Raw genomic sequence first — 16,148 nt, forward strand, 5'->3', positions numbered from 1 at the left:
ATATCAATCAAATATATAATATAAGAATGAAATAATAAGAGATCATACACTTTACAATAATTAAATCATTTTGTTATTTATAATTTATCATTACTTCCTTAATAATACAAAAAATTAATTTATTTTATACAATTGTTTATATATATATATATATATATATATATATATATATATTCCACTCTTAATTATTTCTGTCTTTGCACTTAGGCTACATTTTTATATTTTGATTGTTCGGACTTGGTTAGGAGGAGTGAGTGTGTGCGGACGCATGGTGTAGAGCGTGATTATAAAGCGGCTAGCAGAGCGAAAATAGATAGGAAATAGGAAGTGTTTGCGGATAGGTGAATAGAGAAGTGGCCTAGGAAGTAGAATAATTGGAGGGAAGTACGAGAGGTAAGGCGTAGAGAACTAGGAGACGAAAAATAGTCGGAGAGGTTAGGAGGTTAGGTAGGCGTATAGAAAATTGCGGAAAAATGTCTAGGGAGATGAGGGAGAGAGGAATAAGAGGTAAGGGAATAGAAGAAGGTCAGAGGAAATTGGTAATAGAAGGTAATAAACAGGCAAAAAAGGTAAGCTTTAAAGATCAAGACGAGGTTGGAAAGGAAAATATAAATAGGGATGGCGTAGGCAAAATCAAAAAAGAGGTTAAGGCTTTAGCCACTGAACTAAAAGAATTCAAGGAGGAAATAAAGCAAGATCTAAAAGTGTTAAAACTAGAACATGAAATATGGGACAAAAGATTTAAGGAATTAGAAGTAAAATGTATAGGGATGGAGAAAGAAGTCTTAGAGCTAGGCGAGTTAATGAAGAGGGAAGATTTGGAAGAGGAGTTTACTAGTAAGGAAGAGGACGGTTGTAGTATAGAGAGTATGGCAGTGGGTAGCAGGAGGAGTGAGAGCAGATGTAGCAGAGCAAGCTCTAGATTCAGTCTGGTGAGTAGTAGCGGAGGATTAAGTGACAGGGAAGTAGGTAAGCTTAAGAAATGGGTAGAGGAGAAAGATAAAGAAGAAAGGAGAAACAATATAGTGATAAGAGGATTAAGAAAAGAGGATCTAGATAGGGTACATGAGGGATGGATTGAGGTCATGATAAAGGAAAAGTTAGATTTAGAAATAAAGGTAACGAAGTGGTGGGTAAGTGGTTCGGTAATAATAAGTTGTCTGGAAAGCGAGAAAATGAAAAGGGATGTCATGATGAATAAAAGTAAGCTTAGAGGGGAGCAGATATTTATAGAGCAGGATTTGACGTGGGAAGAGAGAAATATTCAGAGGGACATAGCTAAGTGGGTAAAAGAAGAGAAAAATAAAGGTAGGATAGTCAAGATTGGCGTAGGTAGAGTAAAAATAAATGGTATTTGGGTAAAATGGGAAAATGTGGAGCTAGGAAAGGATAACAGAATTACAAAGAGTAGACTAGGAGAGAGGGAGAAGAAGATAGAGGTAGAAACAGACAAGGAGGAAAATAGTGTTAGTAGAGATAGGATTAAAGAAAATGATAAAGAGAGAAAAGAGGGAAGTCTAGGAGAAAGGGAAAACTAAATAGTTGCCAAGGAGGGAAAAAAGTAAAAAGCAGAAGTAGAAGTAGAAATGGAAATAAGAGACAAAATAAAAACTTAGGTATTGGTATTAGTAGGAGGACACATAGGATAAAGATTGACAGGAAGGTTTTATTCTGGAACGTAGCGGGATTAGGAAGACAGGATAGGGATTTTTGGGAATATGTGAAGGATTTTGATTATATAGGTTTAGTGGAAACTTGGGTAGAGGAAAAGGGTTGGAATAAAATAAAGGATATGTTACCAGGCTCACATATATGGGAATGTCTTTACGCAGAAAGAGATAAAAAGAGAGGTAGAGCGAAAGGAGGATTTATAATAGGAAAAAAGAAGGACTGGGGGAGCAGCGATAGGAAATTAACTAGTATGAGGGGAGAAGGGTGGATAGCATCTAGATTAGGAAAAGTGTTTAGAGGGAAGTGTCTATGGATAATAACAGTATATAATCAAGGTAACTGGGAAACTGTAAAAAAGTCTATTATGGAATTAGTAGAAGGAAATAGGAATGAAGCGTTCATAATAGGAGGAGATTTTAATATAAGAATAGGAGAATTAGGTATAGAAGAAGAAGCGACAGGTATCGGCAGAAAAAGTAAGGATAAGATAATAGGTAATAACGGGAAAGATCTGGTAGAATTTGTAAATAATATAGGAGGTTTTATATTGAATGGAACTACTGAGGGTGATAGGGAAGGCGAATTTACATACGTAGGGGCTAGAGGTAATACCGTTATTGATTATGTTATTGTAAGCGATGAATGTACTAATAGGATTATTAAGTTTAATGTTCAGGAAAGGGTGGACTCAGATCACATGCCCCTGTCAGTGAGGATAAACCTGGAACGACGGCAGCAGTGGGAAGAAGAGATACAGCAACAGACAACGGAAAAGAGGACAAGAACACTTTGGGATGTGGAATCAAGAGCCAAATATGAAGAAAGGACAGAAGTAGCGGAGTGGACAGAAAATCTGGAAAATGAAACAACGGAGGAAATCTGGAAAAATTTAAAGGAAACGATATCAGAGAGCTATGATTAAAAAAGAGGTAGCCTGGAAGAAGAAAGAAATAGGACACAAGGAATGGTGGGACAGGAGTTGCACCAGAGAAAAAAGGAAGGTACATAGAAGCTTAAGAAAATGGAGGGAAGGAAGATCCACAAGAGAGGCATATTTAGGAGACAAAAATAATCTAAGAAATTTCCTGGAACAAAAATATGCGGAATGGAGAGAAAAAGAAGAAATAGAACTCAGATATCTGAAAAACGCTACAGAGGTATGGAAGTACATTAACAAAAGGACAGGAAAAGGAAGAAGGAAGATAAGAAACAAGATAGGAAAAGAGGAATGGGAAAGGTACTTCAGGAAACTACTGGATGGGACGGATAGAAAGGAGGTGGCTGACCATAGAGATGAGGGGGAATTATTTGGAGAAGAAATCGAAAATGGAAATGGAAATAAAGAGGGAAACGAAAAGGAGGAGGAAATTGGCGAGTTTTCGATTAATGAAGAGGTTGTCGGAAGAGCGTTAGAGAAATTGAAGAATAAGAAGGCTCCAGGCATAGACGGGATACCCCTAGAGGCATGGCGTTACGGAGGTACAGCTATTAGAAGAGGATTAACAGAACTAATAAGGAAAATTTGGTGCGGGGACAACATCCCAGAGGACTGGAAGGTTAGTGTGGTCTTGCCTTTATATAAAAAGGGAGATCAGGAAAAAACAGGAAATTATAGAGGTATCTCCCTGCTCTGCTCTGCGTATAAAATTTATGCAGAGATTGTAAGAGGAATCGTAGAGGAGGAAACGGAGAAGTTAGGATTGTTACCGGAAAGTCAAGGCGGCTTCAGGAAAGGTAGAGGAACAATGGAGAATATCTTCATTCTGAACCACGTGATTCAGAGAGAAAAACGGAAGGAGGACAAGAAGATCTTTGCCCTTTTCGTGGATTTGAAGGCAGCCTTTGATAACATAAGAAGGGAGAGGCTATGGAAAATACTAGAAGATTCAGGTATAAGGAAGCAGACAATTATGAGAGTGAAGAAGTTATATGAAAACACGACAGTGACGGTGAAGACCGAGGAAGGGATGACGGAGGAGTTCTACACGACCAAAGGAGTTAGACAGGGCTGTGATGAGTCCATTACTTTTTAACTTGTATATTGCAGATTTGGATAGCTACTTATGTAAGAGAGGGATAGGTGGTATAAAATTAGGTAAAAAAAGGTCATGGTCTCTTGCATACGCGGATGATATGGTCTTGGTTGCGAAGAACAGGGTAGGTTTAATGGACATGATGGATTCGCTTAAGCAGTTTTTAAAGAACAAAAGTTTAGAGTTAAACACGGAAAAAACAAAAGTTGAAGAAATGGGAGAATAAGGAATTAGAAGAGGTAAGTTCCTTTAAATACTTAGGTTTTGTTGTTAATAGGAACGGAGATTATAGCAACCATATAAAAGACTTAGGAATGAAAGGAAAACTGGCGGCTAATAGAGTATGGGGATTAGGTGAAAGAGTTTGTAAAAATGATTTTAGTAGGAGATGGATGTTATTTAGCTATCTAGTCAAAAGCGTAATGTCATATGGAGTAGAATTATGGGGATGGGTAGAAAGAAAAGAATTAGAGAAGGTAATGTTAGACTATGTTAGATGGATCTTTAACTTAGATTTTTGCACTCCGAGATACATAATGATGTTAGAATTAGGGTTGGAAAAATTAAGAGTTAAATGGGGTACAAGAGCTAGGAAGTTCGAGGATAAAATTAAAGCGTTAGAAGACAATAGATGGGTGAAATTGTGCTGGATTGAAAAAGAAAAAGAGGGATGGAAGGACCAATATGGGATAGAGAGGGAAAATTATCTTAACAGGAATGGTTGGAGCTCAAGGGCATTAGAGTTACTAGAAGATGAAGTAGCCGGGAAATTAGCTAAAGAAATGGAATTCAGGGATAGAGACGTACAGAAGCAGGAACTTGAAAGTAGATTAAGAGGGGCAAGATATAACACGAGATACAAAGTAGGTACGGATAGGATAGATGAGAAACCAAAATATTTAAGTAGGAAAAATGTTTCAAGTAAACGAGATATTACAGGTATAAAAGCGTTAGTTAGATTAAGATGCGGTAATATGGAAGAAGATAATAAATATTGGTTAAAGGAAGAGGATAGGATTTGCGTATTTTGTAAGAATGGAAAGGATAATTTAGACCGTCTTATAGAGGATTGTGAGATAACGAAGACATGGTTTGATTGCTTAGGCAAAAATAAGAGGGAAAAAATAGATAGACTAGAAAATGATGAATTAGATGAAAAAAAAGAGAAAGTTTTGTTAAAATTCTGGAAGGAAAAGAAAAAAGCGTATAAAGTTTATAAAGATAGGAATAAGGAGGTAGAAATAGGGTCACAGATTTAAGAGGATAGAACATAGGCGAATCAGGAAAGAGGAAATGTTAGTTAGGAGATATAGAATGATGAAGGCAACTTATGTTAGCTAATGGTAAGCGTAAAATTGTAAAATTGTAAAAACGTAAAAAGTAAAAAGGAAAAGAAAATACTGTAAAGAACAAAACACTAACTGTGATTTAATGTGATATAACCCGTGAGCCATAAAGTATTATAATCATAGTTATATTATATATTGGATTGTATTAGCTTAGTTTGTTTTTTTGTAGTTAGAATAAAGTAAAACTTTGTGATCGGAATAATAGGAGGATGGATGGATGGAAGGATGAATGGATAGTTTTTTTTTATTGTAAACCAAGTCCCCTTCTTGGCACTATGTAAATTGCTGAAGAGTAATAAATTATTATTATTATTATTATTATTATAATATTTTGATTGTTCGTATTAATTAAAATATGATTTTCTCCACTTTCTTTCGCTTCTTGTCCTTCTACATCGCAAATATTGTTATTGCAATTTCTTTCGGTTATTTCTGAGCATTTATTAACTACAGCCATTTCGCTCGTACTTTCCTTTTCAAAATGATTTATAGAGTCCAAAACAAATTTGTTAAATTCAAAAAAATCACTGTCACGTGTACTTTCTAAATCTACCATTATATTTGAAATTTGGTCAATTTCTGTGTTCTTTTCCCGAGATAGTCCATGTTCCGAATATTTCCCCAGAATGTACCACTTTAATCTAATTTGTAATTGTACAAGTGAAGGATGGTCATGAGCTGCTCCCATAGATCGAATATGTGAGAAAAAATTTTCCAAAATGTCTTGACACAATCGTCGAGTTATTATGTATTGCGGCTCAAAAGTGTCACAAGTATATTTTTGTTTTAAATATTGAAGTAGTTGTTTCAGAGATAAATTTACTATTAAAATGCCTTTTTGAAACGGCAGAAGTACTTTTTTCCATACACTCTCATTTTTAAAACAAACTCGGTCATCTGATGAAAAATATTATTCTGGTGTTCGATGTCGATTCCATAAGCACGTAAACCAGAATGCTTTCCAAATTTTGACTGAGTATTTAGAAGATCAAACCATTTATTAGTCAATTCTAACATGTCTGCCATTGCCTGCCAATTTTTATTTTTCAAAAATCCTTGTTCTCCACAGTATTGAATAGCTTTGGCATTTCTATGGAAAAAAATTTGAACTGCTAACTTTACTTTTTGCCTTTGAAATCCTTTTGCATCAAGATGTGCTTTAGTAAGGTTAAAAGCTATTTTTAAGTCTTTGTTATTAAGAGCTAATAATTCTTCAAAAAGGCTTTTTCTAATAATATATTGTCAACTACAAAACCAGAATCAAATAAATTATTTCTCATTAATTTAATTAAATGAGGAATATCTGCAAATACGAAAATTTTTAAGTTCTCATTTGATGGATGGACAAAATAATTTTTTATTTCCACTGTTAGGTTTTTATCAATTGTGGAACTTGTCAACATTTCAATTCCAACGTTAATCTCCTTCCATAATGCCATATTTGTTGATCCCATATCATTAGTTATAGCCACAACAATATAATCAATATCATACAAAGTTTTTATAATGCTAAATAAAATTGATTTTGTCATTGGTTGAGAGAAATCGTAAAATATTGGCTGTTTCCAATTACCAAAAATGCCTCGAGCCATAACAAATTGGCACGATTTATGCGGACCATAAATCTTTTGCTCTCTGCGTTCTAAATCTATTTTATTAACAATATATACTTCATCGAAAATTAATACTGTCAATTTATCAGAAATTAATAATTTTTTTCCCTTTTTTTCCATTATTTCCAACACGTTGTGTATAATTCCTGGTTTTACACTAAAATTTACACTCCAATTTCTAAGGTTAGCATCACAAGGAAGAGGTATTCTCATAACCTCGCGTAAGTATCTATACGCTCGTCCGCTCTTTGATCTTAAAGCTATTGCAGATGTAATGTCTTCTATTGTCCATTGAACTCGAGTATGTGTTGGATGTAACAATCTTTTGACCTGACCTGAAGTAAAAACTATGTCTGCTGCAATTCTTTGTCCTTGTTCCTTAGTATTGATATTCATATTTGTAATTATTTCGTCTTTTCTTTGCAGATTATTTTCAAGTTGAGCAATTTTACTTTCTAAACGTTTATTTTCTTCTTTTATTTTCTGAAGTTCTTCAGTTTTAACTTGTATTTCCTTTAAGAGTTTCGAATGCATCTCCATGTTGGGGACTGGTTGAACATTCTCTCGTACAGAACTAAATAATGCGTAAGTGTTACATAAGTATTGTTGCAATAAAATATGAAACGTTTTAATTTTATTATATATAATAAAGTTATTAGATGTCGAGTTTATTATATATAGTTGATCAATTGAATTACATAAATCCAAGATTATAAAAATAAAATACATACATTTCATCAACTAGTGGATATTGATTATTTTCCTCTTGTATTTTATCTTCTATAATTATTTCTTCTTCCGTGTTTTCATATATAGTTGTACTACTGTATTCTGGTTCCACAATTATTTCCTTTTCCATGTTCTCAATAGTTTCTGTTGCGTTTTCAAACTGTACGGTGTTACTTTTCACTGAATTAATGAGTTCTTGATATGATGGTATTCCAGTGCGACTATAACATACCAAATTAAATAAATATATAATACATAAATAAAATAAACTAAATAAAAATTAATGAAATTAATAGTAAATTATAAATAATAATAGATAAAATAGATAATAAATAATAATAATGCTCATAGATAAATTTTTAATTACCAAGCCACTTTTTCGCGTGATTGACCATCTTGATCTGTAGAGAGACTCCAATAATTAAATGTCCTCTTCTATCGTTTTTTCTCTATATTGAGATGCATTGTAGGAACAGATCCTTTCTTCAGCCGGCTAATTATACGAGGTTCGACATTTTTGGATCGTGGTTTTGTTAATTTATCCTTGAAGCAATCAGGGGTAAAATGGATTTCACATATTGTTGCTAAAAATATTTCTTTGTTATTTCATTATCCACAAATAAATTAAAAGCTTATTTAAAAATTTCATATCCAAGTGCATTATATTAAACTAACCTTTATCAAGTTTTATATTTTCTGTTTTACGCTTACAAGCTTCAAGCCATTTTTGTTGCAAATCAACCTCACGTGGAAATACAAATAATTTAATGCCTTCTTTTTGAAAAAGGCAACGTGAGCGATTGTTGCAATTTGGTATCGCACAACCAGGCATTTCTTAAAAAAAATTAAAATAATTACAAAAACAAACAAAATTAGATCTTTAAACAATATAAATTCAAATCGTGAAAAAACATACAAATAGAATGTTATTACAATAATATAACTTACTTGTTTTCCCTCAAAAATACTGATAGCAAATAAATAGAATCATTGCAACACTTATTCTATTTTTTATCTTTTGGAGTTTAAGATGTCACATCAGTCACACAAGCCGCATTTGTCTTCTTCTTCTTCTTAATAGCCCGATGAATGTCTGTCCCAAGTTCCGCCGCACTTGTGTTATTGGGTATTTTCAAGGTTTGTTTCGTCCGGAGACGAAAACTAAACGTGCTTGACCTCCCACGGGCACTTGTTTATCTCGCTAACTTGGTTAGGTTACCCCATCACATTGTTTACTCCACCATATTGGTTTTGTATTCTCACATCTGATTGGCTGATCTCCCACTAAATTACCGAACGACTGCGCATCTTCGGGAATGCTTCACCTTTCTAATTCCACCATAAGTACTGCGATCTCTCTCTCCTATTCTTTTCGTTATATCGTGGGCCCCACGCTAGGCGCCAAATTTGCGACGTTACTTTTTTCCGCGTCTACAACTTCGACGTGCTTCTCAACAAAAGTTGGGCGCCAGGCGCGGAATCCGCGCCGTACAAAGGTCACAAAACTCGGTATTCCGCACAGAGGGGCGAGGTTCTTTTCGGTACGCGGAATAGGAGAGGAGATGTCGCGCATTAAAAACTCAGTATAATTGCTAGATATAAAAGGCGTATATTAGAGATGAGATATATACAATTCTATATGGCATGTGCGTAACGGTCGCTCGACATTACTCTATTACACGACTGACGCATACTCGACTTGACATTCACAATACTTTACTCACGAAATTGAACAATACAACACACTGATTACGACCCGCGGGCTCTACAGCGGACGGGATAGGCTTCAACTAAATGCGTATTTCTTTCGTACATCCCTCGCCTACGGAGACGCGTCTCGGTAGCAGGCACGCGGCTCGTGCTCTCGGTATGCGGCGAGTGAATCCCGGTGTTATTACTATGCGCACTATCCCGTCGTTACTCTTAATTCGCTACATACAAATCGACTGTCGGCTCGACATACTCCCGAGGGAGGAGACAATAGGCGAAACTATTATTAATTCCTATGAGACGGAGATTGGCACGGCCCTACTGCGCGGTGACTCTACTCTCGGTATTCCGGTAATAATAAATTCGCCCACCGAACGCTCGGTAGGGTAACTATCTTTCACTAAAAGCCAGGTCGGCCGTCTCCGCCCTTACCGCGTGGTCGAAGTGATGGCCTTACAAGCAAGTTGACGTCGTCGATGGCCGTGGAACCGCTCCAGTTGATGTCTCACCGAACAGTGACAAACCGTGAGCGGTCGGGGACGCTGCGGACGCCGGTAGCGGCCCGCGTAGCAATCGCGCTTCGATCCGTGCACACCGATCGCTAGTCGATATGGGATCCTCTGCCAGTCCTGCAGGATCTCAGCGTCCGAGGGCACCTCTGGTCCTGACGTCGCGCAATTTGAAGGCTGCGGATGCACGCCCCGATGCCCTTCGCCGTATCGGCTGCTGCTGGACCGGCTCGGGGTTGATCAGGCTCCGTCCGGCTTACTCCTCGGGGCCGTGACGATCGCTCCTGCTGGGATTTTCTCGGCCCTGGCCGTCGGGCGTGAGGGTGCACACTCTTTCCCCCGGCGTTGTCTCAGGCTGCGCCGGACTGCTGCTCCTTGCTCTATAATAAAGTACAGCGGCAGTATTTGTCCCACGACTTCCTTATGTACCTCGGTACTGTATGTTGATACCTGACCTTATTCCTGGTCCGTCGGCAGCCCGGGGCTCCGCCGCTCGGTCGTCCAAACTTCTTATTGACTCTTCCTCGACGGCTGCTCCATTAAACACAAATGGTCATCTTGGCACACCACTTCTCCCGCGGATCGCGCCTTCCGCTTGGCGGATACCTAGGTGTCTTAAGAACTAAAGAAATCTTATTTAGAAAAGAAGAGAAGGGACCCCTCGGGGTAATGAGCGGCTCCAAATGACCTTTTCCCGGTCGGGCCATCCGGCCCTTATGACTGACGAAAAGCGTCACGTCACAATTTATTTGATACATAAATAAATGTGATATGTATGTATTTAGGTTGAATCAAAAGTGTTATTTTTTGCTTTTTGAAAGAAGCTTACACATATATATTACCTATGTTGAATTAGTTTAAATTTTATAAAAACTATTTTCTTGAATTTATTTAATACATAAATAAATGTAATTTTTTTCCATCCAAAGGTATATATTATTTAAGTTGAATTTGATCAAAAGTTTTATCTTGGATTTATGATTTTTTCCTTAAAATAAAATATCACTTAGTCTATGTTACATCAAATAACATTTTAGTGACCAAACAATTATCCTTTTAAAAAAAGATAAAAGGGCTTCAAGTGTGTGGGCTTCTTTAAGGAAAGACACAAATTTAAAATAATCATTTTGATCAAATTCAACTTAGGCTTGGTTTCAAAATATGCCCTAAAGGAAAATTTTATTTAAAAATTTATAGTATTATATCCGTTATATAAACTTTAGTTTTTTCGTAAAATTTTTCTCAAAGAGAAAGTTTTAGAGTGTAATCTTAAGTAGTCTAGAAACCTAAGTAGTTTATAAAAAAAAATACAAAATGCGTGATATCCAAACAAAATTACCTTTTTAAAAAAGGTAAAAAAAGTGCCAAGTGTGTGGTTTTCCTTTAACAAAAAATTTACAAAATTCAAGATAAAACTTTTGATCAAATTCAACCTAAGTGATATATGGAATAAAAAAAAATTTACTTATGTATCAAATAAGATATTTTTCATTAAATTCAATGTAAGTGATACATGCATCAAATTCAATCTAAGTGGTCTATAAACACTACAAAATGCGTGATATCCCAACAAAATTACCTTTTTAAAAAAGGTAAAAAAAAGGCGCCAAGTGTTTAGTTTTTCCTTTAAGCAAAAAAATTATTGGATGGTTTAACCAAAGTAATATAAGAAAAAAATAACAAATTCAAGATAAAACTTTTAATCAAATTTAACCTAAGTGGTATATACTTTTGGATGGTTCAACCTAAGTATTATATACCAAGTGTGTCAAATTCAACCTAAGTAATATATACTAAGTGTGTCAAATTTAACCTAAGTAATATATATTTCTGAAATTTTTAAAGTTTATACTCACACCCACAGAGACAGATATTAACAGATATAAACCAAACACTTGACGCCTTTTTTTACCTTTTTTAAAAAGGTAATTTTGTTGGGATAGGATTTACTGGAACCGGAGGATGACAGTTAATTAACTTAATAAGATCTTTAATTTCAGCATTGATTGGTGACGAATAGCATGACTCGTTATAAGTGTTCGGGAATAAGTCTCACCGCAAGCAAAATAAAGTTTGGCTCAAGGGGGCAGCGCAAATAGAGCACTCGTTGCGCCCCTAGCCATAATTCAGTTCGACAGGAATCGCTCGCGGCAGCACTTGCCGGACCCACCCGGATCGAGTTTGAAAATCGATGAAGCGCCCAGTGGCGTTCGCGGAACTACCGAAATCGCGAAATCCAATCAACAAGCGTCGCGTCACATTTCGACGCGTGACATGATCCAATAGGAAATCGATTCTGCTCCGACATCCTGCTGACGTAAGCAGGATGAAAACTTTCGTCTTCTTCACGAATCAATAAAACCGAAAGGGTACGAGAGAGCGGATGCGTGACGTTGATCCTCCGTGTTTCATACCGCATCCGTGTTGTAATTCAGTATTTTTTACGCCCGCTGTGGGCATTTATGTACTACGCGAAAGCGTACCGCGCCGCGTGTTCAGTCGTATAACGCCCGGCATCGGAAATCTTGTAATACACGCGACATTCGCGTGCTGCGTCGCGTTTGGCCGTCTATAGTTCAAGTCCCGCAGCGGATATTCTTGTGAAATACGCAACTGCGTATCGCGCCGTGCTTCGGCCGTCTCTAGTCCGAAACGAACATCTCGCATTATACGCTAATCAGCGTATTGCGCCGTGCTACGGGGGCGGTTCCGAAACGAACATTCTTATAATACGCGAAAGCGCCGTCGTGATCGGCCGTCTCAAGTCCCGCAGCGGACATCTTGGGTTGCACGCTGGAAGGCGTACCGCGCCGCGCGCTCAGCCGTCTCCAGTTCTGCAAGACATTCGTGTGACATACGCGAAAAGGCGTATCGCGCCGTGTTTCAGCGATCGTAGGTTTCGCTACGGATCATCTCTGTAAGCGCTCGAAAAGCGTATCACGCTGTGTTCGAACATTGCGACCACCCCGTGTGCACGTGATGTGCGCGAGAACATCGCACTGTGCTGCGTCCGCCATTGTGAATACGCGTGCTGTGCATGTAAACAAGTAAAATGTGAAGTTAATCCTGTTTTGTGTCACGGAGATCGCGAGCTGTGCGATCTCAGCACGTAATAAAGTTTATACATCCATTAAAGGACGTCTCTATCAGTCTGCTACGATCCTGCGTTCCTGAGCGCACCATTCGGAGCGCGAGCCACCCTCTTGAACGTGTACCGTACGAGCAAGATTGAAACTCGCGCGCGCACACAAAATTTTGAATATCGCTTTCTTCTATCGTTAAAGGACAGCCTTTGAAAATAGGTTTTCTTTCCTACAGATATATGCAGAGAAAAGAAGTAAACATATAAATAGTTTTATTGGTTTTTTATTGTATATTTAAATATTAGGAATTAATTAAAAGTAAAATATTTCAGAAAATAATGTTTTCCCTCCAGAGTACTTCACATGAATTACAATATTACAAACCTCATCGTTGAGCACATTTTCTACATTATTATTGGGCTAATCGAAGTTGCCATCTCTGTTTTGAAAGTCTGCTTCATCATTATGGATTTCTTCATTCATATCACGTTCGTCTTCTACATCCGTATTAATAAAATCATTGTCATCACTTATACTACTCAAGTCCTGTAAATTATTCCAATTTCGTTACAATAATTCTTCCAATATAAAAATACGTGTTATTAAATAAGGATTTTTTTTATTTTAAACATTTTAAAATGTTTATGACACTATATTTACAATAGATTTTTCCATCTGATTGCGTAATATGTCATCATAAAACAATGAAATAATATTTTTAATCAGTTTTAAAATTTCTATGGTAAATAGACAATCTTTAATATATATTTTATTACTATTATTGATTTCAAGAAAATAGTCTTCTTCAAAATACAATCAATTTCGCATCAATTGCTTCATACGACAATTTCTTGTCTTGCAATACCCGTAACAATTCCAAATATTTATCGATTCTTCTGCAACATCTTCATTTAGTTGCAATCGTTATCATCGGCTTCACATTCGTCAGAATTATTCTTTTCTGGGCAAGGTTTGTTAAGGTCTGCAGATACTGTATAGTCGATATCCTCGTCTATTTCCACGTTATCATCTTCATTCCTTTCCTATTCAATAATCGCGAATCGAAGTTTTAAATACTTAATGTATATTCCATCTAAATTAGTTATAATACAGTTATAATGTACATTCCATCTAAACATGTTACCGTTGACTCATCCATTTTTTTTTAATTTCAAGGCAAGTTTATGGTGAAAAACGAATACAAAAATATATTTTTTTAAGATGTATTGTAAAAATTTTGAAATTTAATAAGAAAAAAATTTTTTTTAATTTTTATTTTTTTTATTTATTTTCGGCGATGAATCCAAATTCTTCACAAAATTTAAAAAATATGTATTTAAAAAATTTTAAAATTAATAAGAAACAAAAAAAATTTTAATTTTCACTTTTTTTATTTATTTTCGGCATGAATCCAAATTCTTCACAAATTTTAAAACAGTTAACAAGATTCTTCGTTGGCTATTTCTTGAAGAATTAGTTTTATTTTTGAAAGGAGAATTAGTTTACAGAGAACATTAAATACATATACATACCTGACATAATCGCTCCAATAGTTGCCTTTGTTTTTTACGAGAATAGAGTTGCTGCCGGTATGCGTGCAGATCGATTTTTCACGTTTTACAAGTCTTTATGAGTGTTTCATGTTTTTCAATTTACGTCTACACGAAAACTCGAATGTTTTTTTCAATAAAAATCAGCGTAAATATACGTAAAGCTCTAAAAAAGTGCGTTCGCCACACGAATAGATGATGTTGCTTTGTTAGTAGTGATGTACCAATCGATCAGATCGGAAGCCTCTAAACACGTTCCCCCTCGCGAGTATTCAGATTTAATTGTTTATACGACCGTAATCAAAACTATAGGTTTGTTCTTGGTAGATGCATTGCTGTACTGGTGCAATAAGTTAGAATGATGAAAAATATATTTGTCTTATTCTAACTTATTGCACCAGTGCAGCAGTGCAGCTACAAAGAACAGGCCTTATTACAAGTAAAAAAGTTTTAGTTGTAATCGTAAAACCGTAAAGCAAATTGATCAATTAATTACAGTCAAATATTCTTTTTACATTGTAAGAATGCTTGACCGTGATTGGTCGATTTACTTACGGCCTTACAATTATGACTAAAGCCTGTGGCACACATTTTCCATAATACGTAACAGTAAGGTTTCGACGCATTGGATTGAGCGACTGTAACCGTAACCTATTGAATCGAGTACGTAATTGGTCAAAATTTTATTGTTACGTTTTACGGAAAGTCTGTGCCACAGGCTTAAAACTTTTTCATGTGCAATGGCTTTTATTCTTAACAGACGCGCATAGATATAGTATATCTAGACCGAGAATTGTCCCAAACTTTGGGACGGAGAGGGTAGAAATATAAGATGTGGGGAGCGTCCAAAATGGCCACATTCGAAATGGCCGCGTGTAAATTTGCCCACGTTCGAAACGGCCACGTTCGGAATGGCCACGTTCGGAATGGCCACTGGAAATATTGCACGGAGTTCAATTTGCCCACGTTCGAAACAACCACGTCCGAAACAGTCACGTCTGAAATGGCCACGTTCGAAATGGTCACGTATGTTTCACGTGATTTCCAACACAATGCACATGGGTTAGCGACTTGGACGGGGTAGGTGCGGGAGGGAGGCCAAAAGCCCCTCTTGCACCCCCCCATGTGTGTGTGTGTGTGTGTGTGTGTGTGTGTGTGTGTGTGTGTGTGTGTGTGTGTGTGTGTGCAAAGCATTTTCTGCACCACATGTGTTTGCGACTTTCCACGCAAAAAAGATGCTCGTTAAAATACGTATGTAGATATTTAATAATCTACAGTAAAAAATAGTACATCGAATCGACATCTATTCGACGTCGAAATCATCATTTCGATGTCGATTCGACGTCGAATTCATTATCGTTTCTTGCTGGGTTTCTCTATTGATATTTACGCATTTTTTGAGGATGCAAAAGTATGAGGATATGACCACTGCGCATGCTCAAGTAAAACATACGTGGCATTTCGATCGTGGCCGTTCCGAACGTAGCCGTTTCGAACGTGGCCGTTTCTAACGTGGCCATTACGAACGTGGTCATTCCAAACGTGACCGTTTCGGACGTAGTCGTTTCGAACGTGGGCAAATTGAACTCCATGCAATATTTTCCGTGGCCATTCCGAACGTGGCCGTTTCGGACGTGGCTGTTTTGAACGTAGGGAAATTGAACTCCGTGTAATATTTCCCGTGGCCATTAAAAACGTTGCCATTTTGAACGTGGCCATTTCGAACGTGGTCAAATTTACGCGTGGCCATTTCAAACGTGGGCAAATTATATCCACTCTAAGATGTGTTTTCTTCTCTCTCACACGTGCTTGCGTGTAAGAGAGAGGGATACACATCTTATATCATCCGTCCTATGTCTATGCATATCCTTTTCTATGTCCTTTCCTACATGTGCCTTATA

The sequence above is a fragment of the Monomorium pharaonis genome, chromosome 4 (genome assembly GCF_013373865.1).
Source record: "Monomorium pharaonis isolate MP-MQ-018 chromosome 4, ASM1337386v2, whole genome shotgun sequence".
Classification (NCBI taxonomy): Eukaryota; Metazoa; Arthropoda; class Insecta; order Hymenoptera; family Formicidae; genus Monomorium; species Monomorium pharaonis.